The 16,842-nt window shown below is 43.2% G+C and overlaps 1 long non-coding RNA gene across 1 annotated transcript; it reads right to left on the minus strand.

The window, feature by feature from the left end:
* Window positions 1-11,048: 11,048 nt before the first annotated feature.
* On the minus strand, window positions 11,049-13,490 carry LOC309367808. The gene is made up of 2 exons (XR_014167369.1): window positions 12,621-13,490; window positions 11,049-11,244 (listed from the first exon to the last, which is right to left on the minus strand). It is a non-coding gene; the product is annotated as an uncharacterized lncRNA (long non-coding RNA).
* Window positions 13,491-16,842: the final 3,352 nt, after the last annotated feature.

The following is a 16,842-nucleotide window of genomic DNA, read 5'->3' on the forward strand; positions in this document are numbered from 1 at the left end:
TGAATGTGGGCTATAGCTTAATTTCATTGCGGATTCTTGCCTTTTCAGCTCCCATTGTTTGGCAAAATAATCAATTGTAACAGTTCAATATTTATGTACACTAACTTCAGCATCTAAGGAATAATAATGACCCTATTAACACTAGAGGTATCAGCTCACTTGTGAAATCACTTGTGACATTAAAGCTAATTTGTATAGGATACAACATTGCTATCCTACTTAGTCCCACCAGGGATGGTTAACTTGTTAATGAGTTGGTTAGCCTAGGAATAGGGAACCATTTTGTGTGAGAGGGCCACATTCCAACATAAGCAAATTTATGGGGTCCACATGCCAGTAGTAGGTGGGGTCAGAGGCAAAAGTTGATGGAGCAGCAGTTGTGCAGTAGGCAACATTCCAGAGGGGCTTCTAACCTCCTCCAAGCATGGGCATAGCCAGGATTTATTTTAGGGGGGCAGGCATTATTGGGGGGGGGGGCAGAACCGAGTTATCTGCAACACTATTGGTCAGTTAGTTGTTGTTGTTGTTGTTTAGTCGTTTAGTCATGTCTGACTCTTTGTGACCCCATGGACCAGAGCACTCCAGGCACTCCTGTCTTCCACTGCCTCCCGCTGTTTGGTTAGACTCATGTTTGTGGCTTTGAGAACACTGTCCAACCATCTCATCCTCTCTCGTCCCCTTCTCCTTGTGCCCTCAATCTTTCCCAACATCAGGGTCTTTTCCAGGGAGTCTTCTCTTCTCATGAGGTGGCCAAAGTATTGGAGCCTCAGCTTCATGATCTGTCCTTCCAGTGACCATTCAGGGCTGATTTCCTTAAGAATGGATGCGTTTGATCTTCTTGCAGTCCATGGGACTCTCAAGAGTCTCCTCCAGCACCCTAATTCAAAAGCATCAGTTCTTCGGCGATCAGCCTTCTTTATGGTCCAGCTCTCACTTCCATGCATCACTACTGGGAAAACCATGGCTTTAACTATACGGACCTTTGTTGGCAAGGTGATGTCTCTGCTTTTTAAGATGCTGTCTAGGTTTGCCATCGCCTTTCTCCCAAGGAGCAGGCGTCTTTTAATTTCATGACTGCTGTCACCATCTGTAGTGATCATGGAGCCCAAGAAAGTAAAATCTCTCACTGCCTCCATTTCTTCCCCTTCTATTTGCCAGGAGGTGATGGGACCAGTGGCCATGATCTTCATTTTTTTGATGTTGAACTTCAGACCATATGTTGCGCTCTCCTCTTTCACCCTCATTAAAAGGTTCTTTAATTCCTCTTCACTTTCTGCCATCATCTGCATATCTGAGGTTGTTGATATTTCTTCCGGCGATCTTAATTCCGGCTTGGGATTCATCCAGCCCAGCCTTTCACATGATGAATTCTGCATATAATTTAAATAAGCAGGGAGACAATATACAGCCTTGCCGTACTCCTTTCCCAATTTTGAACCAATCAGTTGTTCCATATCCAGTTCTAACTGTAGCTTCTTGTCCCACATAGAGATTTCTCAGGAGACAGATGAGGTGATCAGGCACTCCCGTTTCTTTAAGAACTTGCCATAGTTTGCTGTGGTCGACACAGTCAAAGGCTTTTGCATAGTCAATGAAGCAGAAGTAGATGTCTTTCTGGAACTCTCTAGCTTTCTCCATAATCCAGCGCATGTTTGCAATTTGGTCTCTGGTTCCTCTGCCCCTTCGAAATCCAGCTTGCACTTCTGGGAGTTCTCGGTCCACATACTGCTTAAGCCTGCCTTGTAGAATTTTAAGCATAACCTTGCTAGTGTGTGAAATGAGTGCAATTGTGCGGTAGTTAGAGCATTCTTTGACACTGCCCTTCTTGGGGATTGGATGTAGACTGATCTTCTCTAATCCTCTGGCCACTGCTGAGTTTTCCAAATTTGCTGGCATATTGAGTGTAGCACCTTAACAGCATCATCTTTTAAAATCTTAAATAGTTCAGCTGGAATATCATCACTTCCACTGGCCTTGTTATTAGCAGTGCTTTCTAAGGCCTATTTGACTTCACTCTCCAGGATGTCTGGCTCAAGGTCAGCAACCACACTACCTGGGGTATACAAGACATCCATTTCTTTCTGGTATAGTTCCTCTGTGTATTCTTGCCACCTCTTCTTGATTTTTTCTGCTTCTGTTAGGTCCTTTCCACTTTTGTCTTTTATTATGGTAATCTTTGTATGAAATGTTCCTTTCATATCTCCAATTTTCTTGAACAGATCTCTGGTTTTTCCCATTCTACTGTTTTCCTCTATTTCTTTGCATTGCTCCTTTAAGAAAGCCTTCTTGTCTCTCCTTGCTATTCTTTGGAAATCTGCATTCAATTTCCTGTATCTTTCACTATCTCCCTTGCATTTTGCTTGCCTTCTCTCCCCCGCTATTTGTAAGGCCTCGTTGGACAGCCACTTTGCTTTCTTGCATTTCCTTTTCGTTGGGATGGTTTTAGTTGCTGCCTCCTGTATAATGTTATGAGCCTCCATCCATAGTTTTTCAGGCACTCTGTCCACCAAATCTAAAACCTTAAACCTGTTCCTCACTTCCACTGTGTATTCATAAGGGATTTGACTTAGATTGTATCTTACCGCCCCAGTGGTTTTTCCTACTTTCTTCAGTTTAAGCTTGAATTTTGCTATAAGAAGCTGATGATCTGAGCCACAGTCAGCTCCAGGTCTTGTTTTTGGTGACTGTATAGAGCTTCTCCATCTTTGGCTGCAGAGAATATAATCAATCTGATTTCGATGCTGCCCATCTGGTGATGTCCACGTGTAGAGTCGTCTCTTCTGTTGTTGGAAAAGAGTGTTTGTGATGACCAGCTTGTTCTCTTGGGAGAACTCTATTAGCCTTTGCCCTGCTTCGTTTTGAACTCCAAGGCCAAACTTGCCAGTTGTTCCTTTTATCTCTTGACTCCCTACTTTAGCATTCCAATCCCCTATAATGAGAAGAACATCCTTCTTTGGTGTCATTTCTATAAGGTGTTGTAAGTCTTCATAGAATTGCTCAATTTCAGTTTCTTCAGCACCAGTGGTTGGTGCATAAACTTGGATTACTGTGATGTTAAAAGGTCTGCCTTGGATTTGTATCGAGATCATTCTATCTTTTTTGAGATTGCATCCCAGTACAGCTTTCACCACTCTTTTGTTGACTATGAGGGCCACTCCATTTCTTTTATGGGATTCTTGTCCACAGTAGTAAATATGATGGTCATCCGTACTGAATTCACCCATTCCCGTCCATTTTAGTTCACCGATGCCCAGGATGTCAATATTTATTCTTGCCATCTCATTTTTGACCACATCCAACTTACCCAGGTTCATGGTTCTTACATTCCAGGTTCCTATGCAATATTTTTCTTTACAGCATTGGACTTTCCTTTCACTTCCAGGCATATCCGCAACTGAGCGTCCTTTCGGCTTTGGCCCAGCCACTTCATCAGCTCTGAATCTACTTGTACTTGTCCTCCGCTCTTCCTCAGTAGCATGTTGGACACCTTCTGACCTGAGGGGCTCATCTTCCAGCGTCATAACTTTCATATGCCTGTTGTCTTTGTCCATGGAGTTTTCTTGGCAGGGATACTGGAGTGGCTTGCCAGTTCCTGCTCCAGGTGGATCACGTTTGGTCAAAACTCTCCACTATGACCTGTCCATCTTGGGTGGCCCTGCACGGCATAGCTCATAGCTTCTCTGAGTTATTCAAGCCCCTTCGCCATGGCAAGGCAGTGATCCATGAAGGGGGGGTCAGTTAGTTAAGTATGTCTATTTACTTACTTACTTACTTGATTGGGGGAACAGCTGCCCACCTGCACCCCCTGGTTATGCCCATGCCTCCAAACAACTCTCCATCTCCACCCAGACAAGCAAGAGACGTAGTTCAAGGACACATTCTAGGCAGCCAAAAACACTAGCAAAAGATTAATAATAATAATAATTTATTATTACGGTCAAAGACCAGTTCAAGAAGCACAGCTGAGACTGCTTTCATAAGAGTGAAATATACATTTTAAACAATATATAATAACAGCTTATAGATTAAAATTAAAATAGTCACATGAACACAAAAAGACCTAAGGTTAAACTAACATACAGATTGCCCCTGGGACACCCAGGAGGCAGGCTATGGCAGTTTTCCTAGCGATCTATTTGTTCCAGGGGGTGTTCTACACCTACAAAGCTGTGCGCAGAATCTGGCGACCATCTGGGTCATCTTGTGATTTCTGTCTAAGAGGAGAAAATTGAGTTTAGTCTTGTCTGGAAGGTCAGCAAGCCTCACCAGATGGGGGTCGATGGTATCTCTACATGCCTCATCGTAAAAAGGACATCTAAAAGATAAGTGTTCAGGGCTTCCTATTTCCCCTAATGGGCAGGTGCAAAGTATCTGAGTGTTCGGGACTTTTCCAAAAGATCCTTCCAGAGCTGGCGAGGGCAGAGCTGAACTTCTGGCAAGAGTAAAAGCCCTTCTTGCATTTCTGGATATGAGGAAATGGAGGTATGCTGCCGGGACAGCAACATATCTCTTGTGTTCTGCAGTTATGTAATCAGGGGACCTCAAGCAGTCCTGTTGTCTCTCTATGTCCATAATTCTTTGCCTGACCACGGATCTTGCTTGATCCAATCCCAAATTTAGGATGGCTTGAGGAGCAAGGCCCCGTTTCTGCAGAGAGTTCAGGACCGCTATCTGCCAGCCAGACTGGAACCAATCACAAAGAATCAATGGAGCTATACCTTGGGTGGACAATTTCAGTGTCAACCACTTATAGATTGATGTTAAGCTAATATGAGCCTCGATTCTCATCATCCCCGTTTCTAATCTGACCCATGCATTTGAAACACATCTGGGGACTTGTAAAAGGACTCTGAGAAATTTAGATTGGACTCTCTCGAGGGGAGTGAAAGAAGAGGCTGGTGGGCCCAAAAAGGATCCATAAAGGAGCTGTGCCAATGTTTTGGCATTATATAATTGTAGGGCCTTGGGAACAACAAAAAAACAAAACCCTACTCAAAGGGGATTGTGAATTGTGAAGCATGAAGAGGAAGACTCAAGGGGCAGAAAGAGAGCATTGGAGGACCATATTTAGCTTGAAACATGAGGTTCCACACTTCCAGGCTAACTGATCGTTAGGAAAGTCAGTCATGGTCACATTTTCTTTGAAGGTTACTGACAGGACCAGGTTTAGGACCAGGTCTAGGTTAAGAGCAACTGCATCCCATTGTGTGGTTAAGTCTGGCACCTAAAGGGAGCAACTGCAGAGAAGGCCCGTTCTTGTGTTGCCACCCTCTGGACCTCTCAAGGAGGAGACACATGAAGAAGAGCCTCAGAAGATGATCTCAGGGTCTGGATAGGTTCATATGTAAAGATACAGTCCTTGAGGTTGGTCCTGAGACACTGAAGCCTTTATAGGTCAAACCACCACTTTGAATTGGGCCCGGAAACTATTTGATAGCCAGTGCAGTTGGACCAGGATCGGTGTAGTATGTTCAAACTGTCTTGAGAGCAATCTTGTGAGCAATCTGGCCACTGAATTCTGAACTAGCTGAAGTTTCCGAACTGTCTTCAGAGGCAGCCCTACATATAATACATTGCAGTAATCTAATATTGAGGTTACCAGAGCGTAGACAACAGTAGTTAGACTATCCCTGTCAAGATAGGGGTGTAGCTGGGTCACCGCCCGAAGCTGAAGGAAGGCACTCCAGACCACTGAGGCCACCTGAGCCTTGAGCAACAGCAAAGGATCCAGGAATACCCCCAAGCTATGAACCTGCTCCTTCAAAGGAATGATAACTCCATTAAGAGGAGGTGATCTCCCACCCATCTGGTCACCCACTAACAGTGCCTCAGTCTTATCTGGATGGAGTTTCAGTTTGTTGGCTCTCACTCAGTCCATTACTGAGGCAAGACACTGGTCCAGCACTTCCACTGCCTCACCTGCAGATGTAAAGGAGAAACCGAGCTGAGTGTCATCAGCAGACTGCTGACAACATACTCCAGACCTCCAGATAACCCCACCCAGTAGTTCCATGTACATGTTAAATAGCATAGGGGATAGGATTGAGGCCTGCAGAACCCCACATTGAAAGTTCCACAGGGCTGAAAAGCATTCCCCAAGCAACACCCTCTGGGAACGACCATCCAAGTAGGACTGGAACCACTGCAAAGCGGTGCCACCCACCCCTAGTTTGGACAGTCACTCCAGAAGGATACCATGGTTGATGGTATCAAAAGCTGATGAAAGGTCGAGAAGAATTAACAGGGACATGTTTCCCTTGTCTCTCTCTCGACAGAGGTCATCATACAGGGTGACCAAAGCAGTTTCTGTGCCCAAACCGGGCTTAAACCCCTATTGAAATGGATCCAGAAAATCAGTTTCTTCCAAAAGCACCTGGATCTGGTCTGTGACCACTCACTTCAGCATCTTGCTCAGGATAGGGAGATTAGCAACTAGCCGGTAGTTAGTTAGGTTTTCCGAATCGAGGGAAGGTTTCTTAAGGAGTGGTTTTACCACTGCCTCCTTCAAACAGGCAGGGACCACCCCCTCAGAGACATTGATCACCTTCCTGTTCTATGTGCCTGAATTGGTACTGGGAAGGCTCACCTAGGATCCAGGCGCAGTTCACACCACTACTCCTAGCTCAAACCCCATAACTCTGTCCCCGAGCTGGACTTACATCAACAAAAGCATAAGGTCGAACCCTTAGCAGACCAAGTGTTGAAGCAGCAGCCTATAGTGTCAATATTGTGAAGTGTTTGTTGCATGCCTACAAGGAATAAGATAGTGAATTACTGCTGAAAAGTTGCTCCCCCAAACACTGTGAACTCCAAGCTGAATGAATTTCTTCCATTCCTGTCTCACTTGAGATATTGCCATCTTCACCAATAACCTGGCAACTAGCTCTGTGTGGGTAATAGGGGTCTCTTAACTCTCAGCACTCTTAACAAAGTAGAGCTCCCATAATTCTTTGGGGGAAGCCATGGCTGTTTAAAGTGGTATCGTAGTGGTGATGTATCATGGAAGATGTGAATTCAAAGATTGAATTCCTGGTATGCATAGTCCCAGCATGAGCCCACCACCACCCGACCCCAAAACCAGGCAGGTTCCCATGCTGAATCCATTCTGACAACAGCTGAATACATTTTTATTTCCCTGGGCCTTCAGGCAGTAGAAGCAGATGTTAATTATAATTATAATGTGCACCAGAGATTAAATATAATATGATGGAGATTGTTGATACTAGGCATAAATGTTTCAGTAATTTAATTGTGTTTACTGATTGTATTTCATTGCACTATCTGATCTTGAAACCAAATCTGTGACCTTAGGGTGAAAGGTGCAATATCTCAGGAGAGGGAATTCTCTGTGGCAGCCCCTTGGTTGTGGAAATTGCTCCCCACACAAGTGCATCTGAAATCATCATTAAACAGTTTTTTGGTGAATGCTGAAGACACATCTGTTTACTTTGGCTTTGACACCTGAGATGTAAATTTTCAGGATCCACCTTATTTCAGTCATTGTAAGCTGTTTTAAACTGTTTCAAATATTGTGTTTTAATTGTTGTAACCCATCTTAGGACTTTAGGATGAAGAGCAGGTAATAAATTACAGTAACAATAGTAGTAATAAATGTTAATAAATCGATGACTGGCTTTGTTCGCAAGTATGTGTGTTTTAAGACATGCAGGAATGCCTTGTTCATTGGGTTGTCAGTGGGTGTGGACCAGTTTGTGGTGACCTGGGAAAGGGCCTTTTCCTCTCTCCCCAGGGAAGCCTGCTTCAGCATTATTGCCATTTCGACAGGAACTGAAGACATTTTTCTTCACCAAGGCATTTGGCTCCTGCATGGTAGTTGTAGAAGCTGTGGCAAAACATTTCCGTCAATTTAATAATTGCATTTATGATGTTGCACATCTCTGGAGCACCCTCTGGAGGCAGGGGAGGAAAGAAATGTTCAGCATCTGTATCCAGAACTCTCTGTCTGCTAGTACAAGATCTCTTGGGTGAATTTTAATACCATGCAGCGAAGGAATCCAGTGCAACGGTTGTGCTAGTGGAAACTAGCAGAACAGATTCCACAACAGATTCCAGCAACAGAGTTGCCAGCAATTTGCTTTTGCATTCTCTTCTTGCAACAATGTCCTACTGGCATGAAACATTTTGCCAGTGGAACTCAAAAGTAATCCATTCCAGAAGACCGTTCGACTTCCAAAACATTCGAGTTCCAAGGCACAGCTTCCGATTGGCTGACAGCTAGGTTTTTGCACAGGAGAAGCTGCATCGGATGTTCATGTTCTGAGGAACGTTCGAAAACTGGAGCACTTACTTCTGGGTTTTTGCCGTTCAGGAGCCAGAATGTTTGAGAACGGAGCCATTCAAGTTCCGAGGTACCACTGTACTTAGTGCTTACACTCTTTGTTCCAATTCAGCATTAAAGAGCAGATTTTTCCTGAGGAAAGCAGTGGGGCAGAAAATGTGTGCTCTGACACAAAGCTTTAAACTGCAGACCTGCGCATAGAAAGCACAAGGCAAAAGGTAAATGTGGGTGAGCCCTGGGAGACAACATGGCAGAAGCTTATAAAATTATGCATGGCATGGAGGAAGTGGATAGAGAAAAGATTTTCCTCCCTTTCTTCTATCAGTAGAACTCATGGATAACCAATGAAGCTGGATCAGGGAAGATTAAGCACAGATAAAAGTAAGCACTTCTTCACACAGTGCATAGCTAAACTATGGAACCTACAGGAGGTAGTGATGGTCACCAACTTGAAGGCTTTAAAAGGGGATTAGATAAATTCATGGAATACAAGGGTAGCAGGGCTACTAACTGTAATGACCCTGTCCTACCTGCACTGTCAGAGGCACTATTCCTTTCAGCAGTTGCTGAGAATCAGGAAGGCAGAGTCCTGCTTGCTTGCTTCCCACAGGCATCTGGTTGGCCACTGTGTGAACATGATGCTGGACTTCATGGGTGACCAGCCCGATCCAGCAGGCTCTTCCTCTGTTCTGATATTTAAAAGCCTAGATTTGCTTTCAATTATTTTCCTTCATGTCTTTGCACACATCCCTCCTGTCTGCTAGACGAGCCACTTCCCTGAGTGATGTCTTTCACACATTCACCGCAGTGCCTGGATTTCCTCCTTAATGCTTCATTTCCTCACTGTTAGATAGCGAGGTTCCACTTCAAACCACAACGACAGACAGCCCAGTGCCATTTTATTAAACTCACGCTGCATAGTTCTGAGGCTCAATAGATCTGAACAATTATGTGGCCTCCAAACTGTATGCACTGAGAAATATGAAAGAATTCATATTGCCCAAGGGGTGGATGGATTAAGAGTGTAGACGTCTTGGATCAAGTATGATATTTATACCACAATACAGGATGGAAAAAGCTTAATTCTTAGAGGTCCAGACCAGTCCATAGTCCACATCCTGGCTCCAAGTAATAATCCATCACTGCTTTTCTCTACATACTGTAAAAAACTATATGCACAGTAGTACTTTTTAAAATTCATACAGGCACCTAGAGTTACAATCTACCACCACCCTGCACACAATTCCTTATGGAAACAAGTTAACAAAAGGCAGTTAGACTGATTACTTCTTATCTGAGCATCAGACCCCGCCCCCATTACATAATTAACTGTGTGTTTGCTTTCAAAGCCACATTGTTTAAATGCCTTTGGCTACAATCCTCAACCAATTTATTCTGGAACAGTCGGATAAAAAGCCCGCAGCCTACAAAGTCACTTCAAGGAGAGTACTAAAGGGCATGTGTTTTGAGGACTGAAATCTTTGATCAAATGTTCCAGAAGCTGATCTGTTGTCCGGTGTTTGGCCAAGTTTTTAAACGTCTGTATCTTGGCCTTGATCTCGGATGCTCACATCTGCACTTGGACACTAACATCTGCTTCCCCCAATGCATTTCTTGGCAGAACGTTCCAGCAAATAGCCCCTTAGGCAGGAAGTGTCTGAAGCCTTCTTCTCATTCCTTGGCTACTCTATCTTTTCATATATTTTTTTAGTCAATAAGATTCTGGGAGCATGAGTGACCTTTATGAGTGCTTCCAGGCTCAGCATCAGTGGTCAAGAGAGTCAAGCACCAGTCAGGGCCTATATGAACCAGCAGGAGGCATACCACTGATGAAATACAGCCCAATTCCTCCCCCTCCTCAACCGTTCCTGTACCAGAAGCAATTCTGAATTTGATGAATGGGCTGCAAAAGCTTCTTTGGAGGCTAGATTGGTGATGAGCTTCCCTAAAGGATCTGCTCCAAATAGATCTAACTATATTACATTTTATCTGAAAACTTCAGCGTTCCTTATTACAGACTTTCCCCCAGGCCACCATACATTGCCTGCTTCAATCCAGAGATGAAAACAAGGAAGCAAAAGAGTCAGTTTGACATGAAATCCTTAGTGCTGGTTTCACAAATTCCATGTGTGTGGGCTTTTCAGCTTGGGAGTTTGGCTCACAGAGACAGAGGGCTTAGTACATGCCTCTGGATGCAAGCCCATGGATAGTAGAGCTGGGCAAGAATCAAAGTGCTGAGCAAGAAACTGAAGTCTGTGTTCCAAGGTACCAGTCCTTATTAAATCACATGTTAACCTGGACTAAGAAAGCCCTCTTTTACTTGCTCTCCAACCTGAAGGATGCAAATCAGTTGTTCATTTTGTTTCTTCTGATTCAACATGGTTTTTGAACATTTGTTGGGGATTTTTTGGGGGGTAGGGTGTGAGAGATGATTTTGGCAGTATGAAGAATGGTAGTAATATATAGGAAATGCAGGGATACAAGTTAAGAAATAGTGAGTGTGTATGGGTGGTCTTCAATCAAACCACTGGGCATGAGGAATTACTTCTGCTTTTGTGCTGGGACTTTCCCCCCTCCTCCCTCCACATACCAACTAAGACTGTTCTGGGGGGTTCCCTCAACGATCTGGGGTAGTTTGGGGGGCAGCAAGAGACACATTGGGGGGACAGAGAGAGTGGAGAAAGACCGTCATTCCATCGACACAATTGTTTAAATGTCTGGGAGCCACAAACCAAACTCAAGAAAGCCATGCAGGGGCAGAGAACTTTTATTTTATCAACAATTAATTTTGCAGATAATTATGTACACATTTTGAAATGCATTACTCAAACAACCAGGGCTAGCAACTTGAAATGTATGTTTGACTCACAGCTCTTGCTTTTGCACTGAATGAATGCAGGTTGAATCATTCATAGCCCATAATATTTGCCATGGGGTGGACATCACTGGAAAGGGAAATGGGGGGAGGATAAAGTCAGCTGTGTATTTGAAGGCTCCAAAGCAGAATAAAGCAATCAAAGATGGAAAGTTATTTCATCGTTTTAAGAGTGACCAGCCCTACAGCCATTCCACTGCAGACATCCTCTAGGCATATAATCCTCTTCTTCTGGGGTGCCTTTCCCCCATCCCATGCCTTCTCTGTTTGCCTTATTAGCCTGCCAGTTCGCCTCTATTTCAGAGAATTAAATCCTCCCTACTCAGGATCCTTAGAAGCTCCTTCTTCACTGCCTTGCAAAGAGTTTTTCAATGTGATTTCAGTTTCCCCAAGCAACAGCATTCGAGTGTTTCCAAAATATGTGCAGATGTTAAAAATGCACATAATTTTAGATAAAAGCAAGTTAAGATTAGTCCAGAATAACAAAATTAGAAAAAAATGTTTTTCCTAGAAGATTTGGGAGGCAGCTGAGCAAAATGTCAAAGAGAAACAGGTTTTTAATTTTTGTGTTGTGTTTTTGTTTTGTTTTGCGCGAGCCAGCTTGTTTCTACCCACTCCCTCTGTTTTAACATCTGCTGCACATATCATTTATCCATGCAGGTCGTCTTTGAGGACTTCATTTCTTACTAATAGGGAAAGTGACACATTCCTTCGTTTCATTCAGAGGAGCCAGTTCCAAGTATATATTGGGCTCAGCGGCAATCTTACAGTTGACGGATGAACAGCTCAGATTGAGTCCAAATGTTCCAATGTCCCTCATTTGTTTTTTGAAAGGAGAAACAAAAGTTTCATTAGCAAATCAAAATAGCCCCACAATCTTTGATTTCAACAACACTTTTCAACAGCCCTCTGTTTGAAAAATGTGGATGCGAAGGCATGTCTCACCACAGAGTGGAAATGTAATAAAATGTAAAACAAAGGAGTGAGATGCTGTTGTTGTGAGTGTCACTAGATTGTCAAGAGATTGTCATGACCAGTAATTATGGCTGGGCAATTGTTGCAGTTGCTATGGACTGGTGAGTGCAAACTTGCCTTTGCAGGGTGTGACATGCAACAACATTTCCACGCCCATCTTTAGATGATCCTCAGGTTCTAGCTATGACACAGCATTTTGTGGGGTGGGAGGAGAAAGTGGGGCAACAGGTGGAATAGGTAGGGAGGATATTAGAAATTTGATGGGGATTTCATCATTGTTATCATCAAGGTTATTTATTTGACAGTTTTCCAAATATGCTCAAAGAGGCTCATAAAAACAGTCAAGTCAATATACAGGCAAAAGACAGATGTAGTAAGAAATATATTGAAAACATTACATAAATAGAGTGCATTTTGCTAGCAAACTAAAACAGTCATATTGACATTTCCCTAACATATAAAATACATCACCTTCGGCAGCAGGAAAGCCTTCATAGCTGGAGTCATACTGGATTCTGCCTTACTAGGCTGAATGGAAAGGATCCAGACAGAAATACAGGACCAGGTTATGTTGGACCCATAACTAGATGGTCTTTCCACAGTGCGAACTACATTGTGGCAAGCTGGGAGTAGACTGGACAAGGCCATGGCTAAAGAAATTCATGGATTTTCTACCAAAGATTGACTAATCTTCCCCTTTTGAGTAGCAGGCTACCATTGTATAGTACTGGTGTACTTTATAATGTCTTAATTTTATCTACTGCTTCAGCAAGGCCACACCAACCATGAAATAGATGGGATCGTTCCCTCCAGTATTGAGGATGAGGTGGTGGGGCAGGGCAGGGCTGCACGGCTCACCTGACCTCCATTCAACTGAGTTGCTGAAGTGTAGACCCCTACTGCTGCCACACCCCTAACTCTTCTCCATGCCAGTATGCTTGCAGCAACTCAGTCAGATGGGGGTCAGTGATATAGCAACACCATGGCACCCACTGCTGCACCCATCCAGGGCCCTTCTGGATGGGAAAAGATTTGAAAGGCATACCAAGTGATTGGTTTGGCACCAACATGTCATCTTTCATGAAATACAGCAATAAAATGTCCATTCCAGTGGAGCCTCCACACATGATGTCGGCAAACTGTGTGTTATGTCAGTAGATTAGGCCAACTTTGTGAGTGCATTAAAGTGGGCCAAACAAAAGAAATTAAAATGCTTTCTTCTTTTTATTTCCCCGTGACTGATGTAATTAGAATTCAACCACACTTTTATATTTTAGATTTGTTTTAACTTGTAGAATGTGGGATAATGTGAAAGCACACGATTAACCATCTTAATGCATTCAACTTGTTTTTATTATTGCTTGTTAGCCGCCCTGAGCCCGGCCTTGGCTGGGGAGGGCGGGGTATAAATAAAAATTATTATTATTATTATTATTATTATTATTATTATTATTATTACTTTTAAACCATTCTGCATGCTGCATTGAGTATGCAACTTGGGCTTTTTTTTGGAAAGAACAAAAAAAAAATCCTTCCAGTAGCACCTTAAAGACCAAGTAAGTTAGTTCTTGGTATGAGCTTTCGTGTGCATGCACACTTCTTCAGATACACACTCTTTGGAAAGAGGCAGTCTTCTTACAAACATACATCTGCGGAATAGTTTAGAGTTCTGCAGAATCGTAATACCTAAAAATGGCCTGTGGAGGGTTTCAAAAAGTATGTTCCATTTGACGACAGCTCTTTAGTATCCATGGGTTGTTAGTTTTTAGAGATAAGCTACGTTCCTGTCATTGAGAATGAAAACCCAGATCATGTCTATGATGCATGCAAAATGCAGCACTAAATCTAAATGTGAGAACTATGTGAGAAAAGTCAGATGTTAAACAATCACTGTTCTATTCCCCAGCCGAAAAGAGAGAGAACCTAACCAACTCATAGTCTGCACCTGAAGCCATTAGCCCCTCTACTGTATAAAGTGAAAATTGATAGCACATTGTACAATGAAGGACCCTTATGGAATATAATTGCTCAACAGGAACTCCACTAAACCCATCAGGCGTAACTCATTTTTCAATTCACTGGATCTCCAGCACTCAGAAATGTCGCACCCATTCACATTTCTTCCCATTAAGATATTTCATCAGCTTGGCCCGACAAACTGCAATTATTTACAGCAGATTAGTTTTTGTTGCCAAAGATGGGGATACCCAAATCATCTCAGGAAAATCAATATTGTAATCAGTGTGAAAGATGGTGCAACTGTCAAAACATGCAGTTTTTCACTTTTATTTGGTATAAGAAATCATTATGTACAATGCAAGCTGAAATATCCATCCACATAAAAAAATTGAAGATAGATTTTTATGAATTGTTGTTCTGGGGCTTAATAAGAGCAGGTGCTTCATAAAGACATCAGCTATTCAAGTGGGTATAGAGATGGACATCAAGGGCTCAGAATGCTTCCCCTACAGAGGAAAGTTTAAGAATTGAGATTCTCCACCAGAAAAGAGAGTGTGGGGATGATATATTAGAAATATATGGAACCATAGGAAAAATGATTTCATGTAGAATTTGTTCAGTACAAACCACAACATCTAGAGCTCATACCATTGTTTTTGAAAACTCACTTTCACGGTATGGAGATAGCTGTTACAGAAATAGTTCATCTGGAAGTGAATATGACTGTTCTATAAGGAGGCTGAATGCAATATGGTAAAATAGTAAATACAATCAATTCATGGAGAAAGGAACATCAATACAACTCATGAGCAATGTTGGATAAACCTTTCCCGACAGTGTTTCCAAAAGCCTTAACATGATTGTTGGAGACTTCTCCAGCCCGAGTCTATACTTGATTTCTCAGATGTAAGTCCTGATGATTCCAATGGGGCTTCTTCTCGTGTAAGCAGGCATAGGACTGCCTTATGCAGCCTAAAATACCAAACATTTGACAAAAACAGCAACAATTCAAGCAGCAGCATTGAAAAACAACAGCAGATGCCTAATAAATTCAGATGCCCAAAATCTGCTTCCCTGCTATTTCCACTCATTTGGCTGCAGTCCTGCCCCCTTGGACCAACAGCGGACAAGTTTTATTCCATCTTCCACCCGGCCAGCCCTTCACATCTGGAATAGCCACTCTTATGTCTCCCCTTAATCCTCTTCCAGGTGAACATACCCAGTTCTCTCTATCCTCCCTTATACGACTTGATTTCGACAGGACGCATTTCGAACGTAATTAGGGCGGCATGAAAAGTGAGCCCTGCCCCACTTTCCCAGTCCCTAGCTCCAGATGCTGTTGTTCACTTTGACGTTTCATGATGGCCTAGAGGCCAAAATTCTGGAACATTTCGAATTTAAGCAGTGTCACATGTTAAAGACATTCACAGCTCAATGGCTTTGAAGCAAGGGCAGCCTGCCCTGCTGACTTGCAGGCCGTTGGGGAATCATAGATTCCCTTTGTCCCAGATCATGTGTCTTGCATTTGGGTTTTGGTGGTTGCAGATGAAAGCAGGAGAAAGGGAGGGTCTTGGGGAAGTGAAGTGCTTGAGTCAACCCTCCACTTATCCCCTTTATTTACTGGTGGGCGAAGATGAAAGGAAGAAGAAAAAAAGAAGAAAAAAAAGAAAACAGTTCCTTCTCCCTTTTCTCCCCATTTCCTTTTCTCTTGGTGCTCACAGACATTAATCTTACAGGCTGTTGCTTGAAATTTGATGATGGTCACATCCACACTATACATTTAAAGCAGTATCATACCACTTTAAACTGGCGTTGCTTCCCTCAAATAATCATGGGAACTGTGGTTTGCTATAGGTGCTGGGAGTAGTCACAGAACTACTATTCCCAGCACCCTTAACAAATTATCATTCCCATGCTTCTTCAGAAGAATTCATGGCTGTTAAATTGGTGTAAGAGGACTTTAAACGTATGGTGTGGACGTGCCCTAAGGATGAGACACAGTAATTGATTTCGCATCAACTTAAAACAGATGTGGAGACTGTTTGACCCTCCAGATGTTGCAGAACTACAACTCCCAGCAGCCCTTGCTGGTGGGAGTTGCAGTTCAGCAACATCCAGATGGCCAAAGTTCCCCCACTGCTGACTTAAATCAATTCTTTTTCTGTCCTTAAGATTGTTCACAAAGTTATCAATATGCAGATTGTGCAATGCTCTTATCCACTATTTTGGAGGGCCAACGGTCAAGGCAGCCTCCATTGACCTGAGTTTCCCCAGCAAGTCTAAATCCTCACAGCAGCGGGTCCTGGTGGCTCTTTTAGATTGTTCCTCTGCTGGAGTATGGGCCCTCATGTGGTTCTCAACCATGGAATTGCTCATCCTAAGAGCTTCTGCACCAGGAACTTTGCTCTAAGGAGCCTAAGAATATAAGAACAACAGACTTGGTCAGACAAAAGAGTCAACTAGTGCAGCATATTTGTTTGCCACAGTCACAAACTAGGCACCCCCGAGAAGGAATGAAGCACCTGTCCATCAACCTTGAATGATGCTGCTGTGTCTACGGGTAGTTTGGGAAAAATAGAATTGCCGCTGGAAAATAAAGAATGCTCCTCTTACTACTGTCACTGGCGAGAGCCAGTGTGGTGTAATGGTTAAGAGCGGTAGTCTCGTAATCTGGGGAACCAGGTTTGCGTCTCTGCTCCTCCACATGCAGCTGCTGGGTGACCTTGGGCCAGTC

The sequence above is a fragment of the Podarcis melisellensis genome (genome assembly GCF_964234715.1).
Source record: "Podarcis melisellensis genome assembly, chromosome: 1".
Lineage (NCBI taxonomy): Eukaryota > Metazoa > Chordata > Lepidosauria > Squamata > Lacertidae > Podarcis > Podarcis melisellensis.